Here is a 21213-nt window from a genome sequence, read left to right on the forward strand (position 1 = left end):
TTTACCATCAGCCTTGTCTAAAAATATAAGAAAATTAAAAAAATATGGAGAAGAAATTTGCTAACTTTTGTTTTCGGTCACTTGATTTATTTTATTTTGTTGTAAAAAATTATTTATGTATTTTTTTATTATTTATTAAATCATTTATTTATTTTGCAGATGCGGAAAAAATACCACTTTTCCAGGGACGGAAAATTAGAGATGTTTGAGATTTTTATTTAAATAGCCATGTTTGTTTACTTACACAAAAATAAAAGTTGTGCTTTAATGTTATTAATACAAAAAATCATAAGTTATAAAAACAAACATCTCTTATTTTTGGTCCCTAGGAACTTAGCACTCAATAAGATTTTCAAATTTTTTCACAGATTCATTCATTTGTTTATTTATATGCATCGTTTGTTGTTTTTCACGTCAAAAATTAATATTTTTCACAGCTATTTTTTTTCCGCCACGTGTTTTTTTGGGAATCTTCTATTTTCCATTTTTTTAATATACTTTAACTTGTTTTTACTCTCACTGATTAAATAAATATTGGTCTGCGACAGACTTACCTGGGAATCGGTTGGGTATCACTTTTAAACCACTGGTTTATTTTATTTAACTATGTTAATTGCGTGCAATTCTAACTCCTTCACATAAGTAAACGCAAGTGAAAAAGACGAAAAAAGTCGCGTGCCTTCCAGAAAAACAACAAGCAACAGCAACAACGGTTCCGCTAATCCGTTGTTGTTCTGTTTTTTTGGCATGTCCCGTTTGGTCTATGCATCTTGCACATAAAAACAGGGTATTTATAGACATATCCGACTATGCAAATCGGTTTATAAAAATATATTCTTGAAACTTCACATATTATTAAATAATATTAATAAACGTATACATTTTTTTAAGAAATACAAATATTTTAAAACAGAAGCCTTTTATTTTAAATGGTTGTTTTATCATTTACGAACAAATGTCGCATTATTCAAAAGGCAAGGGTGCACAAAAGTCTATATATTTTAGTTGCTGGGCCTCCTTCCCTTCACACGCACTTTTCCGTCTGAGACATGGCGAGAGAGGGAGAGCCCAAAATTACTTTTTGTGCGTTCTCTTTGCGGACCCGACTGAGAGCGCGTCGCTTTGCCGCCGTTGCGCTCAGCTCTGCCGGCGTCGCTGGCTTCTCTGCCGACGTCGCAGTCGGCTTCGTGATGATTGGGCGCTTAACTCAATTGTGGAACTGCAGGGTACCTATCGATTGACCTAAAAAAAACTTTGGCATGCCCAATCTAACGCCAATAACGCTTTAACCTGTCTACCGCCCACATAACCATATATTGAGATCACGTTTAGGTGACGCATTTCAATCTCGCTTTGCTGCTTGCATATCTCCATTTCCCTTTGGTTCCTTTAGGTTAGTAACGGGTATCTGATAGTCGAGGTACTCGAGTATAGCGTTCTTTCTTGTTGAAAATTTAATCGAATACCACTAGAGATTACCCAACTTTTGATTTATAACACTTTTTGTCATAAAAATTACTATTTGGAAGATATTGAGCGATAAAAAGTGCATAAAAAGAGTTCATTATGAAAAGCATTTGATTGTTTCTTAAATGCCCAAAACTATGCAACAGTAATTTGATGAGAACAAATTCTTATTAGATATTTTTATATCCTTGCAGAGGGTATTATGATTTCAGTCAGAAATTTTCAACGCAGTGAAGGAGTCGTTTCCGACCCTATAAAGTATATATTTACATGAGTCGTTCTTCGTCCGAATAAAAAATCAACAGATTTTTTATATTTCTTGGATATTCTTTATTAGAGCGTTGGAAAAGACTTATTGTATGTTACAGAAATGGTTAGAATGAAACCTCGGTTTGCGTCTTAGAATTTACTGTTAGTGCATTAGGTGACGCAATCGCAAGTGGATGATGCGATCGATACTTCTTTGTTTATGTTAAAATAATTCGCCCCTATAAGATTTTGCGATCTTATTGGATTTTCACGTTTATGGAATTACGTCATCGTTGACGTTCGGACCTAATCAATTTTCTTAGTTTGTTTGCATTGCGGGATCTCAAGCTTCTGTAACGCTTTTAATCATAGCCGAAATTGGCGTCACGACACGTCACTCCCCCATCACTAAGACAAAATCATATGGTTATTTATTGTGTAAAACAAATGGATGTTCGTGTCCTGACGTTGGAGCGTGAGGTTGCCGATCTTCGCTCCATGAGGGACCGAATGGGTGAGCGGGTTGAGACGCTGAACCGGGATGTAGAAAATCTACAAGCAGCAGGTCAGAGGTTGGGTGCACTGGAGGCCAGGCTGGCAACGCAATGCAGGGAGACTAGCTCGTGTGATCTGAGGGTTCATGGAGTTCCCTATGTCGAAGGTGAAGATCTCAGAGCGCTCCATCACAAGCTATGCTTTAATCTCCAGCTGACTCCACCACCAAAAGTCTGCGATATCTTCCGAGCAAGGAAATCACAACAAACACATGTGGATCCGGTAATAATAATTAAAATGCTAAACCCACGCGAAAAGATCAAGCTGCTTGGTCAAGTCGGAATGTACAGGCGGGAGCACAAGAAACAACTTAGCTTGCAGTTTCTGGGTTTCAATTCAGAAGCGTTAATTTATATTAATGAGCAATTGTTTAAAGAGCATTATCTCATCTTTAAAGTGGCTATGCGCATGAAAAAACATAAAATCCTTACGGCTGTCTTTACACGACGCGGCCTTGTGCACGTACACTGCACTCGAAGAGAGGGTGTCTGTTGCATTAACAGTATGGAGGAACTTTCGTCCATTAATCTTTCGCCTGATCCACTTTCTACATCTCTCACTAACGCTTCGGCTGGACCTGAAGCTGATAGCTTTCGTTCCTAAGCGTTCCTCTTAATTAAGATAGGTTTAAAACTAGTTTACTTTAAGAAATGTATAAGATACGCTTTGAATATTGAGATTGCGCCACTAATAATCATTGATAACAAAAATGCAGGATGAGGAAGTTTGTTCCATAGCTAGTGCCATGATAAAAACTATAAGTAGTTATAAAATTGGTCTAAAAATTGTTCACTTAAACGCACAAAGTTTGCTAAAGAAGATTGATGAGTTTAGATTCCTTTTCACTCAGTCTAATGTCGATGTGATATGTGTGTCTGAGAAGTGGTTTGTAAATGATCTATGTGATTCGTCTATTATTTGTGAAGGCTTTAATGCTTATCGGTCCGACCGTACTGGTCATGCAGGAGGTGTTGCTATATACGTGAATGTAAAGCTGAAATGTAAAGTGGTACTTAAACAGCCAAGTGACAGTACTATCGAATACATTCTATTAAAACTTCCCAATAAATCCCATGGAAAAACCCTTCTAGGTTGCATATATAGACCGAATCGGACAATTGACTACGGGTCATTACTTAATGTTGTTTCAGACATTTCGTTGGAGTACACTGACATCATATTGGCAGGTGATTTTAACAGCAACCTATTGTCAGAAAGCCATCTCGTAGATAACTTTAAATCCCTAGGTTTTTTTTCCGTAAACGAAACGATTCCCACGCACTATAGCAGCCACTGTGATACATTACTTGACTTATTTCTTATCAATGACCCTAGCAAAATCATACATTATGACCAGGTTTCTGTACCAGCCTTCTCCAGACATGACCTAATATTTTTAACATACGATTTGACCTTTGACAGCAAAATCAATTCTTTTACGTATAGAGATTACAAAAATATAAACTGTAATGAATTAAAAACGGAATTTTTGTGTTGTGACTGGTCATGTATTTACCATCTTCGTCATGTAGGTTGTCAATTAGAGGTTTTAACCAACAATGTCCAGTATTTGTTCAACAAGTTTGTGCCCCTAAGGACCAAGGTGATTAAGCCAATGCAAAATCCATGGTTCAGTAGTGAAATTAAAAACCTAACCCGTCAGCGAGATGTAGCTTACCTCCGGTGGAAGCGATACAAAACTGATGAATTTCGAAATTTATACAAAGAGGCTAGGGTAAAAGTAAACAAATAGATAAAATCAGCAAAGAAAGAGCATTATAACATACAATTTAATAACTGTGTTAACTCAAAAAACAGATGGAACAAACTAAAACGGTTAGGTATTGGAAAGTGTAAGCAACAGACAGAGTCTGAGGTGGATGTCGAATTAATAAACAAAAAGTTTTTGGAAATAGATGTACCTGAAGCAACATGCAATCCGTACCTGAATGCTCAACCCCTCTGTGATAATAGTTTTAGCTTAATATGTATAAACCAAAGTGATGTCCTAGCTAGTATTCTGCATGTCAAGTCTGATGCTGTTGGTCTCGATAATATGAGTCCAAAATTTGTTAAGCTTTTGCTCCCCTTAATGTTGCCCCATGTTACATATATTTTTAACACGGCTATTACAACGTCTTCATTTCCGTTAATATGGAAAAACGCCAAAATTTTCCCAATTCCTAAGCCAAACAATGACTATAGACCTATTTCAATATTACCTTTTCTATCAAATGTCTTTGAAAACCTTATGTCCTCACAGACTCAACTATACTTACCTAATAATTCTCTACTTGACGAAAAACAATCAGGATTCCGTAAGAAAAGGAGTTGTATTTCTGCAATCACTAATATTGTAGAGGATATAAGACAAGAACTGGACAGTAACTGTGTAACGTTTTTGACGCTCCTTGACCACAGCAAGGCTTTTGATTCTGTGAATCATAACATTCTCTGTACCAAGCTTAGGAATATGTTTAATTTCTCAACTAATGCGACGAAGCTTATTAGGCCGTACTTAACGAATAGGTTTCAAGCAGTCGTCTCTGGAACGCAAGTTTCATCTCTCCGGAACTTATCCAGGGGAGTGCCACAGGGATCTGTGCTAGGCCCTTTGTTGTTTTCTATATATGTCAATGATCTCCCTAGTATCCTGTCTGAGTGTGAAGTAAATTTATATGCTGATGATGTCCAAATATATGTTAGTAGACCGTAACTGAAATACATGACTTTGTCCGTATAAGTAATAAAATGTTGTGGCTAATTGAAAAATGGGCAAAGGAAAATGGCTTGGGTATAAATCCTAAAAAATCGAAGTGCCTGGTAATTGGTAAACAGCAACTTTCAACACTTTCACTCCAAAAATTATATATAAACCATACGCCGATAAGCTATGAAGTGAATTCAGTTAATCTAGGCATAACATTTAACAATACTTTATCATGGAGCAACCATATAGTCAAAGCGACAGGGCGTACATATGCTCTGCTGAGAAAATTTTCATTCTCCAAATCGTTCTTAACTGAGGAAGTTAGACTATTAATCGCCAAAGTTATCCTCCTGCCCACTCTCTTTTACGGCATAGAAATTTTTGGAAATTGTGATGCGCGGGATCTGCTCACATTAACTGTAGCTTTTAATTCAGTGGTCCGTTATGTGTTTATCAGAACTGACATATAAAATACTTGACCTTAACTTGACCTCCTGGATCGATCTCAGAATTTTAATCTTCTTTCACAAAATAGTGACGAGTGGAGAACCAAAAAATCTTTTCAATAAACTTACCCCAGCCACATCTGTAAGAACCAAAAATGACATATGCCCTCGAATACAAACACTGTGTTCGAGAAGGCAATTTTTCATAAATGGTATCCGGCTATGGAACAATCTACCGCACCAATACAAAACAATTAGGAGCGCAACTCAATTTTACAATAAAGTTAAAGATCTTTTAAAATACCAGTACACATAAGTATAAAAATTAAATGAAATGAAATAAAATGAAAAAAAAAAAAAACAAAACAAAAATAAAAAAATAAAAATATATATATTTTAAAAACAATAATAATTGTAACTAAGAAACTACGAAAATTTGATGTTAGTCATTAATATTAATTAAGAGCGAGAGAAATTGTTTTAATAACTTAAAAATAATAAGAATATAAAATATCAACTCAATGTGACTAGCGCGATAATTATAAGTGTGCACTTGTAGCGCTAGGATATAAAAAAATAAATAAATAAATAAAAATAATCCAAATGGCATTCGTAGTGTCCTTACTTTGTGGAAAACGTTGTTTTGTTTACGGAATTTTTGTCCATTTCGATCTGGTGGAAACCTTTAGCCAAATTAATGGTGGTAAAATATTGACACCGTCCTAGCTTGCCTAGTATTTCGTCCACATTGGGAATGGGAAATTTATCACTAATAGTGATCTCATTTAAGCCCCTATAGTCTACTACTATAAGGTGACTGGCTGTGCCTAATTATTCCTTGCTTTAACATATCCTGTATTTGAGACTCAACTTATTTTTCAAATGAAAAAGGATACCCATATTTCATGCTTAACAACATTCGTAATGAATGCATTTATATTCAATATCGTGATGGTTAAAACTTGACCCTTACGAATGTTGTTGGTTAATTAATTTTAATAATTTAACTTTTTCTTCTTCATTTAAGTGTCCTGAACGATAATTTTTTCCCTCTGCTAATTTATTTTGAACAGCATAATTTATTATTTAAATAATCAATATTTGCCTGGTTTGCTTCTAGTAACTTTCGTCCTAGTAGTATGTCATAATTGGAAGAAAAGTCGTGAATATAAAATATTTGTTCTTAATCAATTTTCTTTGATTGTTTGCATTGCGGGATCTCAAGCTTCTGTAACGTTTTTAATCAAAGCCTAAATTGGCAATTCTGTTTCGCTCTTTGATCTGGTGGCCGTTGAGAAAGTGCACACATGTTTGTATTTTTACGAATTTCTGATTAATTTTAATAAAAATCGGACGATTGTAACATATATATGTCAAAAAAAGGTCAGAAAAATAATGAAATAATTATTTTTAAAAAATGTTTGCTTTGTTGATTTTGATCGCATTTTCTTTTACTCTGTGATTTAGAATATTATAACTTTTCAGCATTTCGAATTTAATTTTACACAAATATCACTGAAGCTAGCAACAATCCCTAAAAATGTAACATGGTGTTACTAACATTGATTATTTCTTAAACCTGCAAGGGTATACAAACTTCGGCTTGCCGAAGTTAACTTCCTTTTTTGTTTTTAATTAAAACGGAAGTATATATAAGTTTGTCATACACTGCAACTTTCTGTAATAAATAAATTATTAAGTGCACGAAAAATTGTACGTAATGCTATTACCATAGCTCATATACATATGAGTATTACAGCAAAACTAAATGTTTCTATGTTTTTAAAATGGTCTCCCTCGACACGCTGTAATAGAATACATTTTTGATGCGAGAAGCTTAAATATTCTGATAAAGCGGGCAGAACGAGAAAATTTATTTATGTAGTCGAATATACAAGCATTATTCGTCACAAAAGTCGGTGTCAGAACTTTTGTATATTGATGGTGCGTGATCGCCATGACCCCTTACCTCGTTAAGAGGTGTTTTTGTATGATTAATTATAGAAGAGTATAAACATTAAAAAAAAAATTGTCTGAAATTTAAAAATCATTTAAGTGTGTAGTAAATTTGAGTGTAATTTTTAAAAACCATTAACGTATTCAATTTAAAATTAAAGTTTTTTTGTAAGCTCCATCCCATTAAAATTATATTTCCAAATATTTTTAGGTTAACATTTTTATACCCTTGCAGTCAGAAGTTTGCAACGCAGTGAAGGAGCCGCTTCGACCGCATAATATATATATATTATTGATCGTTATTCGTTAACAGCCGATTCGATATCGCCATTTCTGTCAGTTTCTATGCGAACTAGTCTCTCATTTTAATACCATCGCACTAAACTTTCCCAAAAGTTTTCTTTTTATTGCAGGTGTACATATGTCGGAACGAGCCGAATCGGACCGCTCCCATAAAACAAGGCAATAATTTCCCTTATATACGTCGCAAATAAGGACCCGTGAAGTCCTACACATTTTCTTCACCCACGCTCTCAGAAGAGACGAAGTCAAAACCTAGAGTATTTAATATTAGGTATTACTTTTATCTGCAAGGGTTTATAAGCTTCGGCTTGTCGAAAAAAAATTGTCTTTAAATCCACTTATCTTAGTGATAAAATAAATAGCCAAACTTTCCAAAGTTTTCATTGCACTACCATTAACACAGATGGCTATAGGCTTTCTCGAAACGTCAGACAACGTATGAAAATCTCCTTTATGGGAAGTAGATTGCTTAGAAACTACAAGAAAAAGCAAAATTAGTGTTTAATTAGGGCTAAGAAGAAAAAAACGGCATTTTTAAAATTCATATAATTAATACTTCGGTTTCTTACCTTCAAAGCCGTCGAGCCTGACTTTTTGTGAATTTTAAATACTGAACCAGATTTCAATAAAAATCTATTAGATTATATATTTACCAAAAATTTTTTGAATTATTTTTAACAATCAAACAATTAAATTACCTTCAGAACTCCAGTTGAAGGGTTGGACACAATCTTCCGATGTAACTTTGAAGTCCAGAGACATAGCCAAGTTTTTAAACAGCTAAAACATACAATTTAATTTACATTAGAAAAAAAGGAAAACATAAATAAGAATAGTTAATTTCCTCAAAGTTAAATGTCTTCCCGAAAGATAAGTTGTCTGATAAAAATATTTTACCTTCTCGAAGATTTTTCAGGAAGATAATTGATACTTACATTTCTTTTTGGGCTATTGCGTTCAAAACTATAAGGCGAAAATGTCCCGACGGAGGCTGGAATATTGTGGACGAAGTTAGAAAAATTGTTTTATATTATATTTTTTTCCTAATTTTATATTCCTCCAAGATTGAAGTCCAAAGGTTAGTAGTAGGGAAAGACGGCCCCCCGGCCCCCTCCCCCTCATTAACATATGCATGTTCTAGGACAATTAGCATAATTCAATAAATTAACTGGTTTTAATGGGCTTTGAAGTCATAAAAATGTCACGATCATGTCCATAAAGAGTATACTTAATTGCCCCCATCGCCCCCACATCCCCATGTGACAATATTGATCATGTATCCTTCCCCTCATTATGTGCAATTATTAGTCAGGTGAGAAAGGTGCACGTGAGAAAGGTCGCACACCCATAGTATCCACAGGTTGTTATCTCAGAGGAGATTGTCCCCATCGCCCCCACATCCCCATGTGACAATGTTGATCATGTATCCTTCCCCTCGTTATGTGCAATTAATAGTCAGGTGAAAAAGGTGCACGTGAGAAAGGTCGCACAACCATAGTATCCAAAGGTTTTTATCTTAGAGAAACATATCCGATCATGTTGGGGAAAGTTGTGATCACGTACCCTTTTGCCTCATTATCACAGGTGTTGCTGTGCACGTGAGAAAGGTCGGACACCCAAAGTATTCAAAGATGATTGCCTTAGAGGGACATGTCCGATCATGTTGGGGAATAATGTTTTCTATGATTGTAAAACTAATTTAGAAATCAAAAGAGCCCCAATATAATAAATCTCACAAATTAATCTGTGTATTCCCTAAACTGTTGAATTGCTGAATTGTTGAACTTTTATCAGCCGTTAATCAGCTGTTCCATACAAAGTCAACTGTCAGAAATTTCAGCAATTCAACAGCCTCGGGGCTGCTGAAGATTTTGTTTAATTGCTGAAAACCAGAGTTGTCGCTGTTCTCGACTAAAAGTTAGAGGGTAACTCTGGTCACTTGTAAACATGAAGGAATTGCAATCGTATAAAATATCAAATAAAGGATATCTGATAGGATGCTGCCTGTTAGCAGTTCTAATAGTTTAGTTTTTTGGCTTATTCTCGGCATTTTTCTTAATTTTAAACATAATTTTTGGTAAACACAGCCTGGCAATTTGGCAATCTGACAAACAGCAGACATCTTAAAATTGAAAATTCAACAGGGAACTTTTAGGGTCGTTCCCTTACTTGCTGATATTTTCTTTTGAATTTTCAACAATTCAGCAATTCAACAGTTTAGGGAATACCCTGAATGATTCTAAGATGTGGAATATTCTCAAACACACATTTTTGTTTCCGCTTCAGAACGTTTAACTTGAAAATTGTCTAAGATCTCTCCTTTCCACAAGCGGGTCATAAACATGTCATATAAGGGATTCAAGCTACCCGAACATGCGCACCTGTCTATTAGCTGACAGGAATAAAAGGGACACATGCACAAGTCTGAAGGCGCACGCCCATTGACAAAATCATGAGCCGCACGCCAACGACCTCACGGCTGAGTGCTAGCTCTAATACGTTCCCATAATAGGGGTTGAAATCACGACCGCGCAAAAACTCGCAAGTAGCCGACATATCTCACTCAAGGAAAATATTTTCCATTTTCTGTACCTGTAATTTTAACTCGAAATAAAAGGTCAGAAGATTATTTTGTAGCATAAAATAACATTTATTCATTTATTTTGGTATTGCGAACAAATTTTTTTTATATATTGAAATTCATTTTCTGGCCTCATTCCGGGGATTTGCATAGAAGAGGCAGGCGCACGTTCTCGACGTCAATTCAGGATTACAAACTGTAAAGTGTTCACCATAATTCGTAGTTTTGAGATCATGTACACCTCGATTCATGAACATAGTTTTTGTGTCTAGAAGGTATTGAAAATGCTGACCAATTATCTGCCCTTTAAATTGCTCAATAAATTTGTCAATTTCCTCATGAAATTTAATTTTGATAAATTTGTTTTCTTGTAGGTCTTTACACATCTAGTCTCAACTTTAAAATGATGTATAACAATTATTTTATTGTTTTGGGGCTACTTTTAAAAAAGTCAAAATAATGTATGCATTGTTAAGAGCATAAACCCCGCCCTTAAGGTATGTTTCACAATAGGGAAACCGGTTTCCTTTAAACCTGTTTAATGACGGGCAGCCCATTTTCTCGATATTAATGAGCTGACGACTCCCAAAAAACGTTTGTAGAAATAGTCTCTTTTCCACACCTTTACAAATAATTTGTTTTCCGCTTGTAATTGTCCTTAGACACTTTCGAGTTTGTGGAAAACTGTTTTCTCCAACGTTCCAAAAAATTTTGTGATGTGTGTTGGTTAACCAAATTGCAGTCTTTCGAGATTTTGTAGTTAGCAAAGTAAAAACATATGGTGGTTCTATTAAAAAACAACGAAGAACGCTATAGTCGAGTACCGCGACTATCAGATACCCGTTACTCAGCTAAAGGGACCAAAGGGAAATGGAGATATGATAGCAGCAAAGCGAGATTAAAATGCGCCACCTACCGGCGTTAGACAGACTTAAGCATTATGGGCGTTAGAGTGGGCGTGGAAAACTTTTTTTTGATCAATCGATAGGTATTGACGAGACCAATACATTTCAGTTAAAATTTTTTATCTGGCATGAAAATTGTGGGCGTCACAGGTTTGGGCGGTTTGTGGGCGTTAAAGTGGGCGTGGCGAACTTTTTTTTTTAGGTCAATCGGTAGGTATTGATGAGAACAATACACTTTAGTTAAAATTTTTATTCTACATCAAAACTGTTGGAGCCACAGTTTTGGGCGGTTTGTGGGCGTTAGAGTGGGCGTGGCACTTTGCTGAAACAAACTTGCGCTGCGTAAGAAGCTCAGGAATCTGCACGTCAAGTCTCATTAGCCAGCTCTTATAGTTTCCGAGATCTCAGCGTTCATCCGGACGGACAGACAGATGGAAAGACGGACATGGCTAGATCGACTCGGCTAGTGATCCTGATCAAGAATATATATACTTTATGGGGTCGGAAACGCTTCCTTCTGCCTGTTACATACTTTCCGGCGAATCTAGGGTACCCTTTTACTCTACGAGTAACGGATATAACTATTGGAACCTTGAACATCAATCGAAACAGTATCTTTCAACATTTTTCTAATGTTAAACAACTCGTTGTACTAGCCCGTTTAATGTGTTATATTCAACTAATTGGTCATGTATGAGGAGAGTAAGCTTGGGTATTTTCATGACTTGGTGTCTTCAGTTTTATTGAAATTCTCACTTCAATAGGACCCGTTTTCATTGATTCGTTTCGATCTGAAAGATCAACCACAATAATAGGGGCTATCAATATAAATTCATTTGGGGTCAAACATGATTGTGATTCACGATTTCAGTAACTAGATTGAAATCTTGTATACATTTCATATAGGTGAGCATACTGATTCTTACTAAAATCAACATTCAGATTATTATATGGATATGACTCAGAATTCAAGTGAACTTTCAAGTTTGATAACTTATTTGTGATAAGTTCTCCATTTAGTGTAAATCAAATTATGGCAAGTCTTGGTTTTTCGCGGTTAGCCGACCATTTCACATTCCAGCTGTGTTGTGGGGTTAGCATATGAATACCAACTCCGGAATGTGATTGGCAGGTTAACACCACTTTTTATAATATCGTTGTTGAACTAATAAGCTTTTTTATTTGTTATTGCTAAATTGAAATACGAATTTCAGGTTGCTTTATGCTTGCTAACAATTTATTAGCGAGAGAGAGTACAGCAGGCGAGACGAGAGTGCATTTAATGTCGAGATCCGAATTCGTACTACTTTTACAGAGGGACAGCCAGCCGAATGCTGGGCCCAAGAGTGCAAGTACACAAAAAACGGGAAACATAGATAGAGAGAGTTACCTTTCGCAATGCAATTAATATGTGAGATCGAATTAAGTTAATTAGCTGCTCCGGCTGCGTGACCCGACAATCGTACATCTTAATTTTTGCAAAATCGCTCGGAGTTACATGGGGAATTTTCCAGGTTATATTCGTCATTTCCAGTTTAAAAGATTTGTTGATTTCTGATTTGTTTAAACACATCGCCAAGAATCTTAGTTAGCATCAACACTACTTCATGTTTACATTTTAACAAAACTTTTTTATAATCCTCAGCAAATCCCAACAAATCTTTTAATGGTACAGAAAAGTTGAAGTGGGGTCCCGTAGAAGTTTCGTTTCCAGTGCTCCATCCAGAATTTAATAGATATTAACGTTGAAGATTATCCAGAGATATAAAATCTTTAGGGTAGTAGTCATACAAACATGGACTTGACACGTTTGACACGTTGTACTTAGTTGGTACCTAGCAGTGTGTTGATGGTTACTTTCTGTTCACTCTTGTTTTTGGATGGTTTCTTTTTGTATAGTACTGTACAGTACTTAGTTTTGGATGGTTACTATCTGTATACAATCTGTAGTTTTAGATGGTAAGTAACTGTTAATAAGTGTTATAAGTTGTTATAGTCTCTTATTAAGAATTATCAAAGCACACAAGTTTATGTTTCTCAGATGTGTTAGCCAAACACACTTGCAGTGAACTATCACTACCTGACCCTCATCAAAGTCACACGCCTAAGACCCAAGTTGCAGGACGACTGATAAGATCATACATCTCAAGACCATTGACCTCATTGAATAAAATACTTTCACTTCATTTGTACCTGTAGTTTTAATTACAGTCAGAAACAAATTTTGTAGGATCATTTAATATTTTCTTATATACTTTATTATTGTAAACATATTTTATTAAATTCATAATTAATTATACATTATATATTATTTGTATATAATTAATTTTCTGACTTCATCCCTCTGTAAGAAATATATCGGTTATTAATCTTCGTTCCAAACGCAGATTTTCGCTTAGTTCTCATAGATAGATGTAAAATAATTCTCTCAATTTAATGTTTCTTAGATGTTGGATTATTTTTAAAGCATTCATTTGTTCTATCCCATATTAACATTATAACATATTTCGAAGCCATCCTTACCTAACATAGGAGCGTCTTTTAATTTAATTTCTGATTCAAGTTTATGATAGAGGTGTTGGGACCTGGTAATATCTGTTTTTGTTGCCAACTAGTTTTTCTAGTTCTGTTCTATTTGTATACTAATTGTATGATTTACGCATCATTGTCTAAGATTTTGAATAGCCTTAATAAACTCTTTAATTACAATACTCATCTTGGTTTCGTGATTCATGATGGCGGTTGAGCTGCTTGGACTTTGATTACTAGCTGTTGTTAGCTGTTATCAGCTATTTTTAGATGGTTATTGCCTGCTTAGTAGATGTCTACTACTTGTTATTAGCTGGTTACTATCTGTTTAGTAGATGTATGCAAGTTGTTTACTAGATGTTATTAGCTGGTTAATAGCTGTTTAGTATCTGGTTTCTATATGTTTAGTAGATGTATACAAGTTGCTTACTAGATGTTATTAGCTGGTTACCAGCTGTTTAGTATCTGGTTTCTATATGATTAGTAGATGTATACAAATTGTTTACTAGATGTTATTAGCTGGTAACTAGATGTTTAGTATCTGGTTTCTATATGTTGAGTAAATGTATACAAACTATTTACTAGATGTATGGATATGGTTACTAACTCTTTAGTATCTGTTTACTGTTATTGGTTACTGGTTAGTAGTTGATATTAACTTCTACGAGCTGGTATAGTCTTTTGTTAAAAATGATCAAAAATTCTTGATCGCTAGACGACTTTCGATGTGAAATAAAAACGTACACTCTGATTTTCAATGTACGTGAGAAAGAACGCACAACCAAAATATCTGAAGATTGATATATAAATCTTAGAAGAACATGTCCGATTATGCTGGGGAAAGATGTATCCTCTGATTGTAAAACTAATTAAAAAATTAGTTGTTCACAAGTTGTCTAAAAGCTGTTTAGAAGCTGTTTTGATAAACAATTTTTATTCATAATGACAGATATTAAAAATATATAACTACTAGTATATACTACACTTTAACTAGTATATTGTAAAAATGAAACATTTCTTTTTTTCATATTCTTTCGTCTTATGTAGATTTAATAAATGTATCCTTAACTACGTTATTAGCTACAATAAAATGTCTAGAAAGATCAAAATATATGAATCAAAAAACGATTTAAAACTAACTATAATTAGGAAAGTAATTGAAATCGTAAATCGTAATACTGTAAAAACAAAAACAATGAGATTATCCCATTATCTATCACCATATAATATGTCTATACCCACACCTATATGACCAAATGTATTCTTTGTCCAAAATGTCTGTGACTTTCACTTTGTCACCGATAATTTAAGTCCCATGAAGCAAAGCACCCATTGCTAACTGTACCATAAGAGTCAAGTTGGGTACCTACAATAAACACAGGTGGTGGTGTAAGGGATTGCTAAAATGCCTCGACGTAGGCGCAAAGGTCAAGGTATTGGAAAAAAAATTCTTGGAATATTACGGCTTCATAAAAAAGGTCATAAAAAATATAATTAGGAAAGCATTTTTTATTTGCGAACCATTTATAACTGTTACCAACAACACAAATAGTTATGTTACAAGGGACTGCTAAAGTCCCTCGACGCAAGCGCAAAGGTCAAGGTAATGGCAAATATTCATAAAATATTATCCCTTGACCAAAAAAGAAAACAAAATAATAAATGAAAATTTCTTCTACTTGGATAATAAAAAAATATATATATTAATTCAATACTTTGATTTTTCCATCCAAATTCCTGCTAAGACTAGTTGTTTGACATTCTCTAACTAATTGAGTAATGAGTTTTAATGTGCTTATTTAATTTATTAAACACAGTATTACTCTTTTGGATAGTTCCCCGCCGGTGAAATATAAGTTGTTCATATTTAATAATGATGGTTTGCCAACTACACCAATCTCCGCAACATAGATGGGTACTTGTATTTCATATTTAAGATATTAACATCCTTCTCTAACTAATATATTTTTATCCATCAACGCTATACATTTTAATATAACCTATTCGTGCGATATTAATTATATCTATAAGGGTGGCATATTTGTTGTCTTCCCAATAAACATTTGGTGAACCCGACGTGATATAGTTTTTATCGGAGTCTGCATCTCGGTCTCGCGATTGTTTAATATATTTTAAACCAACGCTTAGTTTCGCTGTCGTTATCGTGCATTTGGTCAAAAACACACGAACATACATACATATGTGCATATAAAAGTGCATAGCCGGCCGTTTGATTTTTTGTACATTTTGCGCAGTGCAAAAATACCGAAACTGTGTTGTGCAAATAATTCTTAGCAAAGTGAATCGCATTTATATATATATATGTATATATATATATGTATATATGTACATATAGGCATACATACATACATTCGTTTGCCAGTTACATATATCCGCTGTTGCTAGGGAGGCAATTTATCGGCAAGAACAACAACAACCAAGTTAAAGGTTCCGTTGCATCTCGTCGACGCTTGTTAACCTCTACATTTTCGCGGTAAAAGGTATACGCTGTTTTGTGCCTCTAACGCGGTCGGACATTTTATTTTATTTCATTTTTTTTTCTCGTGATTGAAAAATGTCTGATACGAAAAACTCGGTTCGGGCTCAAAATGAATCCACAAGTGGCGTTGAATACTACCGAGTCAAAGCCAAATCTTTTTTGCGGGAAATGAGCTCGATGAAATGTTATTTAAACGCTGATGCGGTTAGTCAGTTTGACAAAGCTGATTTACTGGCCCGAATGGAATGGATCAATTCCTAAGACCAGGCGTCTAATCGTTGGAAAAACTGGATTTTGCAGAGGTCTCGAGCGAACATCGGATTGAATTTGCCGAGGTTTCATGGATGTGGAGGCGAAACTAAGCCGAGGCTTGTCTGCTCATCGAAAGTCACAATTGCCGGCTTCAACCACTGCAAATTCAACATCTATTGACATCACTAATAATGCGGATCTTTCTTTTCGATCTAGGAAGCCTCGGTTGCCAAATTTGAAAATTGCTCGTTTTCATGGGTCCTACTCTGAGTGGCCGGATTTCCCTGCGACTTTCATTACGGTCATCGGAAATGATGACGAGCTAAGCGACATTGAAAAATTACAATATTTGGGTTCGAGTTTGGGCGGCGTGGCTCTGGAAACCATACGCTCGCTTGAACCCTCGAATGCTATTTATAAAAAGGCTATGAATTTGCTGGTTAATCGATTTGATAATAAAGTTTTTCACTTTCAGGCACACGTTCAGGAAATATTCGGTTTAAAGGGTGTCGAAAAGGGATCTTCGAAGGGTCTTCGGAAGCTAAGTGATTGCATGAATTCGCATTTGCGAGCAATTCGAACCCTGGCCAATACGCAACAAATTTTGGATGGACTTTTAATTCACATCGTCACTCGGAAACTGGATCAGAGGACGCGGGAAAAATTGGAAGAGGTTTGTCAATCACTGAGCTGTCTACCTGGGATGCTATGGAGTCGTTTTTGGAAAAGAGGTGCAGGATGATGGAAAACTTGGATCAAGCCTTGGTAACTCAAACACCAGGCCATTAGATGGGAAAAAACTTGCACAAATATAACCAAAACACACTTATTTCTTCTGCTACTAACTCAAATCATTTGATATGTTTATTTTGTTCACGCGATCATTGTTTGTCAAAGTGTTCTCGATTTTAAAATTCAAGTCCGAATCTTCGATATAGAGAAGCAAAGAAGTTGCACCTTTGCCTCAACTGTTTGCGCAAGGGGCATAGTTTGCAGCAATGCAAGTCACTGCAAATATTGTCGCATAAAGCACCATTCATTATTACACATGAACCATGGCCCATCCGCAACATCCACCCCATTTTGATCTCCATCATGCAATCCATCTACTTCATCAGCATTAGTATCATGTTCGCATACATCATCGCATCCTGATCATCATTTACTAAGCCCTCCACCCAAAACCTTAAATATTTTGCCGATCGACTCCGTGTTGCTTCCAACTGCTATTATCTACGTTAGAAATAGAATTGGAGCATTTATGCCTTGCCGAGCAATTTTAGATTCGGCCTCCCAGTTAAACTTCATAACCTCTCGCTTAGCTAGCCAACTAAACTTGAATCATAGAAGATCGCAAGCCTCGATTTCTGGAATAGGAGAATCTTCCTTGATCTCTGATAAGACTGTCGATATTCTTGTGCAATCACGGGATGCAAGCTATCGTGCGACATTCACAGCGGTTGTGACTCACAGTGTTACTGAATATCAGCTCCATTTCAATATAAATGCAACATCAGGGAGGATACCGCAAAACATTTCGCTCGCTGATCCTCATTTCAATCAATCACAACGAATTGACCTTTTACACGGCGCTGGGTTGTTTTTCAAAATAATTTCTATAAGACAAATTCATTTGGATAGGGCGTTGCCAACTCTTCAGAACACCAAACTTGGTTGGATAGTCTCTGGAGGGTTATCATCGAACATGCCAACTCATAAATCGGTTTTACAAGCCAGCATCAAGGACCCAGCTGATCATTCCGATGACACACTTGCCGCCATAGCAAAGCGATTTTGGGAAATTGAGGACTTCACTTTGTCTAAACCATCTTTACTGCCGGAAGACTTGCGATGTGAGCAACTTTTCACTGAAAATTGCACTAGACTTGTTCGACTCTTGTCCACTTCCGGATTCGAATCTCTAGGTGATTCTTATTGCCTGGCTCGTCGTCGTTTCAAGAGTTTGGAAGCTAAACTTGATTGAAACCCAGCCCTGAAAGTTCAATACTCAGCATTTTTGAGGGAGTATATCGATCTAGGTCACATGTCTCTTGTAACTAAGGAAACGTCGGAAACACAATTCTTTTTGCCCTACTATTGCGTACATAAGCAGGAGAGCACGAATACGAAGCTTCGTGTTGTTTTTGATGGATCTGCTAAAACAACTTCTGGTAGCTCTCTGAACGACTTACTTCTGCCAGGACCAACAATTCAACAAAAAATCTTCAATATACTGCTTCGCTTTCGATTTTTTAAAGATGCCCTTTGTGGAGATATCTGCAGGATGTACCGTTGCGTGCGTGTTTTGAGCCCGGATGATTTTATGCAGTGCATCGTTTAGAGAGAGCTCTACGGAAGAGTTCAGTGTTTTTAAAATGAACACGGCGACTTATGGAACCAAGCCAGCTGCCTTCTTGGCTATAAGGGCCATGCATCAGCTCTCTTACGATGAGGAGGAATCATTTCCTATTGGAGCAAAAATTGTTCGTAGAGATTTCTATGTGGATGATTTAATATCTGGTGGGGACTCAGTTGAGGAGGTGAGAGAAATTCGTCTTCAGGTGAAGGAACTACTGTCGCGAGGCCATTTTCCAATCCGCAGCCCTGGAAGGGAAGTTGAGCTTATCGTAAACGCCAAGGAAGCAATAGATTTCGATTTGTGGCTCTAAGTGGGTCCGTTTGCATAGACAGTTCATCAAACTGCAAAGTCCTCAACTCTTTCGATATGTTGCAGCGCGCATTTGCATTCATTTATCGGTTCATTTCAAACTGCAGAGCCAAATCTGCGCCGTTAAAAGGTCGTCTTTCGGTGGAGGAGAGCAACTCTGGAACTGTACTTTTTTTGAGGAGCACCCAACAGGTTAACTTGGCGAAGGAGTATGGATCTCTTAGCCAGGGCAAGCCGTTTTCACAGAAAAGCAAGCTGGTTTCGCTTAGGCCTATACTCGGCTCCGATGGGTTACTTCGCATGGGTGGAAGGCTTCAGAACGCAAACTTAGACTACGATACGAGGCATCCGATACTGTTGCCCAAGGATCATCCAGTCACCAAGGCGATCATCGCTTATTATCATGATAAATATTTGCATGGAGGATAGCAGGCGCTGCTTGCCGCATTACGGCAAAGGTACTGGCCGAGCCAGCGTTCGTCGCCAGCGTTATCAACAAATGCGTCCGATGTTTTCGAATGAAGCCTGTTACTTGGGAGCCTGCCAGCAAATAGAGTGCAGCCCAATCCAGCTTTTCATACCACAGGATGTAATGTGGGTGGTTTCCCTGTGTCAAAAAAAAGTAAGATGTTGTAGGGGAAATAGTTAAAAGCTATTGATTTCGGACGACACAGACGATTGACAGGATTTCGAGAAGTGTACCTCTTGCTGTGCTCAAACTAGCTCGCCGGATAGTCGTGGGGTCTTTCTACTCTCCTATGTGCCAATCGATCCCATTAGCATAATATTTTAGGTACACGTATGACTGCAAATTTATGGCTATTAAAAGTTGCGGGATTGGCAAATAAAATAACTGTAATAGGCTATCGACTATAGCCAAGTGGTGTTTCGTTCTTCAGACTGAGAATTAGATGTTAGTTATCCCATTTCTTTACCCTCCCTTCCTTTATCATATTCTATGTTAATATGACCCTTATAAAAGTTCTAGTTTTAGTTCATATTAACACTGACCTGGACATACTCTACTCGGGACGAGTAAATAAAGAAATTAGGCGATCATTTTAATATTAAGTGTACGTTTTAATAATTCAAATAAGTGTCAAAATAATTCATAGTAATTCTCATAGTTTTCCAATATTGTTTTTAGAGTATATAATTATATATTTATAAGTTACCAAAATTTAGATGAACAAAATAGTTGTACGATAGTATGTATTTAGGATATTAGGATTTCACTTTCCGTATCTTTAGTTAAGAATGGGGCGCAAGTATATATATAATTTAGAGGGTTCAATTCATTTTTTATTATTCTTACTGTAACTCACTCTTTACTTTTTATATCAATTTCCAAGCGTGACCGTTGAGCTCAAGGATGACGGTGGTTGATGAGTGCTATATTAGGGAATCAAAAAGATTTATAAGTAAAACAAGGCCTAATCTTAACTAGAAATATACTTCATTGTTTTGTTTTCATACCCTTATTCACGTACCATCCTCGACACTATATTTAAGTTCAAAATTAACGTAAAGGCTAACAATCTAAATATTATTTATAAAAGAAAAAAAAATCTTGAACAGCAGTCCATCTCTAGCAGCAACAGTTTTGGAGCAACTGTCTTGCGCATACGGCTTCGATTTTAAAGCCACTCCAGTAGCCACATTGGCACATTTTGACAGGCGGCGATGTGTTGGCCAAAACTGATTTTAGCGAAGCGTGATTGTCATCCGAGTTCCATGAAGACGATCAGGAGTGGTACAGGTCACAATTATGGGGTCATTGGAGCACTATTTCTTCTTGTTGGGGAGGTTGCTCTGGCGGTTTAGGTAATCATGACCCCGTGCAGCTTACGACCTTTTATCCGGACATGGATCCGGGGCGAAGAATAAGCCTCTCCGATAGCTTGGGCTCTGCGGTTCCACTAGCCAATAAAACCTGGCTTAGTTATTTCCAATTAAAAGTCCCTCGTCGGAAAGTATCAGGCCCTCAAAGGGCCAGGCGAGTACACGGCCTTAGACGGCAACTCCCGAGTAGGAAAGATCTTTGGTTTTTAATCCCTTTTAACCGTTGAGGTGTTCACATCATCTTATTCGG

General features: G+C 36.4%; 1 long non-coding RNA gene across 1 annotated transcript in view; it reads right to left on the minus strand.

The window, feature by feature from the left end:
* Positions 1-5862: 5862 nt before the first annotated feature.
* The window catches only part of LOC139354129 (uncharacterized), a 39041-nt gene continuing 23690 nt past the window's right edge, over positions 5863-21213 (minus strand). Inside the window, exons 2-5 of the long non-coding RNA XR_011605207.1 lie at positions 8622-8677; positions 8385-8466; positions 8256-8319; positions 5863-8162 (exon numbers count right to left, since the gene is read on the minus strand). This is a non-coding gene — a long non-coding RNA (uncharacterized lncRNA). The remainder of the gene's footprint in view (positions 8163-8255; positions 8320-8384; positions 8467-8621; positions 8678-21213) is intronic.

The sequence above is a fragment of the Drosophila suzukii genome, assembly GCF_043229965.1.
Source record: "Drosophila suzukii chromosome 2 unlocalized genomic scaffold, CBGP_Dsuzu_IsoJpt1.0 scf_2c, whole genome shotgun sequence".
In the NCBI taxonomy this organism is placed as follows: Eukaryota; Metazoa; Arthropoda; class Insecta; order Diptera; family Drosophilidae; genus Drosophila; species Drosophila suzukii.